Source organism: Rhinolophus sinicus, linkage group LG03 (genome assembly GCF_036562045.2).
Source record: "Rhinolophus sinicus isolate RSC01 linkage group LG03, ASM3656204v1, whole genome shotgun sequence".
Taxonomy (NCBI): domain Eukaryota; kingdom Metazoa; phylum Chordata; class Mammalia; order Chiroptera; family Rhinolophidae; genus Rhinolophus; species Rhinolophus sinicus.
Genome location: NC_133753.1, coordinates 28,442,293 through 28,445,855, shown reverse-complemented (window position 1 = coordinate 28,445,855; position 3,563 = coordinate 28,442,293). Strand labels below are relative to the sequence as shown.

At 45.5% G+C, this 3,563-nt stretch overlaps 1 long non-coding RNA gene across 1 annotated transcript; it reads right to left on the bottom strand.

Annotated features, from left to right (window-relative positions):
- Positions 1-454: 454 nt before the first annotated feature.
- On the bottom strand, positions 455-3,103 carry LOC141570820 (uncharacterized). The gene is made up of 3 exons (XR_012495274.1): positions 2,934-3,103; positions 2,523-2,646; positions 455-836 (listed from the first exon to the last, which is right to left on the bottom strand). It is a non-coding gene; the product is annotated as an uncharacterized LOC141570820 (long non-coding RNA).
- Between the last annotated feature and the right edge of the window lie 460 nt (positions 3,104-3,563).

The following is a 3,563-nucleotide window of genomic DNA, read 5'->3' as shown; positions in this document are numbered from 1 at the left end:
TTTTGCTTACAACACAAAATTGTTATAGATTATGGAAACACACAGTCCTTGGGGAAAAAAGATCCCGAGGCCCCTGGAAGTCATTATGCCTTCCTTTAGCAATTGCTGAGTTAAGCACCAAAAATATGGTTCCCATCTTGCTCCCTCCCCCACCCCCACCCCCTACACACACATACACGATCTGCTGGACATATGTTCAGAAGAAAGCAGGGACATGGGGGGTGGGAGAAGAAGATTCACATGTCATGAGTCAAGGGCTTGAGTGTTTGAAAAGAAAAAGTGGGAGAGGGTGTGGAGTTTGCAGCCCTGGAAATGGAATATCCAAAGGATTTATTGCCTTTGAGTATCTCACAAGGCATTTTTTTTAATAAAAATCTGTAGCTTATGACTTTTTTTTTCTTTCTCTCTCTCTCTCTCTCTTTTTTTTTTTTTTTTTTTGTATAGGGCAGTAAACAAGAGCTCTGAAAGGGGAAGGAAGCCAGGAGAAAGCCAGCTCCATTAGTCACGCAGCTGCATATCCTGTCACAAAGGACCCCAGTTGAGTAATCGCCCAAAATATGCCTGTTATTTTTTTTCTGTCAGAAAAAAATGGGGCCTGCCAAAATGTACTGTAAAAAAGAAAAAAATCTGGTCTTTCAGCCCCAGAGGGGGAAAGGAAAAGAAAGAAGAAACAGGCATAACTTCTCAGCACTCTTCAAACCTGTTTTCCAACTTATCTTCAAAAGAAAAAAGCTTTCAGACTCTTCACAGTGATGGATCCTGGACTGAAAAAAGCTGGCTCCATGAGATGTTCCAAGTCTCAGGGTCTTTGCAGTTACATGGTGCCTAAAAAGAGCCTAGAAACAGGAAGGACGGTAGGAGAGGGTGTGAGGAGAACAACACCAAGGGGAGAGGGAAAATAAATAGGAAGGGGTCGGAGTATTGAAAAGTCCTTTGATGGACTATAAGTGGGTGAGCTAATTGTCCCATAGGGAACCTGTGGCAGCCCACGCCAGTTCTGAGAGTATTGCATGAGCCCAACCAGTGGCCAAGCATGCTTCGTAAGCTTTTCTGATGGCCTCAGCAAAACCACCATCATCTCAGACCTTCACCATACCTGAGGTTTCTTAGGCCACAGATTGAACAACAAGAATTTGTGTAAAAGGACATCTGTCTCTGGCAAGGTCTGAAGAACAGGGGCTGTGGAAAGACCAGAGCTGCCTATAAACTCAGGTGTTTTCCTAGATTGGCTTTCCAAAACCCTTGGTCGATAGGCTCCTGGGGGGAAACTGAGGCACAGCAAACAAAAATGTTCTAAAGCCTGGTTTAGTCACTTCCTGTCTCACGATCTCAGTCCCATGGCTTTCAGAACCAGGACATAAAGGATGGTCAGTCTAAGCACAAAGCACTCTTGAAAAGTCATGATTTCCCTCCTATTCACATTCTGATCCAGTCAAAGTTGTCTGTGGGTAAGGGGGCTTTCTAAATCCAGATGCCAAAAAAAAAAGCAGGAAGTCTTCTCCTTAAGAAAGAGAACAGAGCCCTACAGGGAAGGAACAAGGCAGATGCACTGTCCTATTTGCTCTGGGCTCTGCAGACCCTGTCCTACAGGAGAGAGCCCCTCCTTCCCTCAGCTCCACAGGGCCAGGCTGGGAGAAGACCCTTTCCAGGAGTACCTCCAGTGACCTGGGTCCTAAAACTTGGCTGCTTGGCAATTGTGAGCCAAGGGAACTCCAGTCCCAAAGACCAAGTCAATCCTCCTGCCGATCAATGCAGGAAGGCTCAATTTTACCAAAGGCACTCCCTGGTTCCCAGGTCTTTGAGCCTTGCCCTTTGTAAGGCACAGTCTCCAAGCCAGGCCTTAGCTTCAAGACTCAGCCCTGGCTGCTGCTTCCCCTCAGAGAGCTAATTGACACCTAAAACCATCCAAAGGATGCCTAAAAAGAGACACAACATGGTTTCCTGCCGAGAACTGGCCTGTGAGTTGAAAGGGCAGATTCTCCTGGCTTCATAGTTGACTTGCTGTGGAATTTCAGACAAGTCCAGTGAACTCTCTGTGACTATTTTTTTTCTCCCTTCAAGATTTACCAACTATTAATCGTTGCCCCTATGTGCCTGCAGCAGGCAAGGTACTGGGCATGTAATGGTGAACAACACAGAGACAGTCCCTTTCTTGTTGTGAAACCTGGATAACCTTTTCCATACCTTCTGCAGCACACGATTTCTTGTTTCTTGAAACCAGGTCCTTACAAACATTGCTGCCGTGAGGATCTTTGGACATATGCCTTGGGTGTACATGTGTGAATAGATCTTCGAAGGAATTCCTACCAGCACAGCTATGGGGTCAAAGTATGTGTTCATTTAACATTTTGTCTAATTTTTTTTAAAGGGTCATTTCTTTTCGTTTCACCATTTTTTTCTACCAGGCAAACTCCTCGTCATCTGTCAGAATCCAGCTCAGATTTCATCTCCTCTGTGAAGCCCTCCCTGACTGACCCAGGAACCCACTGGCTCCCTCTTCCATGATTCCTTAGCTCTCTTACCTAAGCCTGGTTGTAGCTTGATTTTTAAAAATTGTTCTCCATACAGAATCATGATATGAGCACATTGACATCTTTTCTCCTGGGGCACAACGCTTTTATCTTTTAGCATTTTTCATCAGTGAGTCTGGGGGTTGAGAGATGGGACAGAAACAACAACAACAAAAATAAACAAAATAAACTCAGAAACAAAATAACCTAACACTAGCATTTCCAAAATGCTTATAGATAGAAGACAGTCCCTTAGCAACCTGATCATAATAAAAAGTCTATTCCAGGGCGCCTGGAATTTACTGTTAGACATTCCAGCTTATTGGCAAACGGAAAGGACAAAAACCACCTTATGTTTCACAATCTATATTAATATTAATGCCCATCACATAGCTCATGTTAAACTCCAGTTACTGGACTAACCTGTAGGGACTGTCCTTCCTCACCTTCCTCAGCTTTAGTTGCAGGAAGTAGCTGAAGGCTATTTTCTCCCTCAGGGCTCAGTTCCTTCTATAGTTCAGATCTTGTATATAAACCATGAGTTGAAATCAGAAATGTCAACACAGGCTGGTTGACTAATGTTCCTGAGCTGATAGGCGGGGCACATGAACGCAGGAGTGATGTTACTGTCCCCAAATCGCAGGTGAAGCAGGTCTCTGGAAGTGCCCACCCTTACATGGATTTCCCTTTGTGGTAGCAGTGACATCTGAGTCATTGAGTGTGGGCCACCATTTAGCTTTCCTCCCTCCCCTTCCTGTGCTCCGGAAAGTGGCTGGGGGCAGGTCCTCCTAGCAGAGAAGTCTCCAGTTCCTCTGGGCTCCTGCCAACATTGCTCAGCCATGTCAGTCCTCACGAGCTTGCGGTCCACAGACACTCAGGTGATGAGGTCTTTTTCAGCCTCCATTCCTCTCTCATTAGCCCTTTGATGTTTCTAAGCTAACAAGGTCATCCTCTTGCAGGCTGTAGAGAACATGCCTGCTAGGTACATGTTCTGCGCAGCTGATTAAGATGCCCTGTGGTCTCTGGTCCGAGGACAGAGGGAGTCACTGAAAT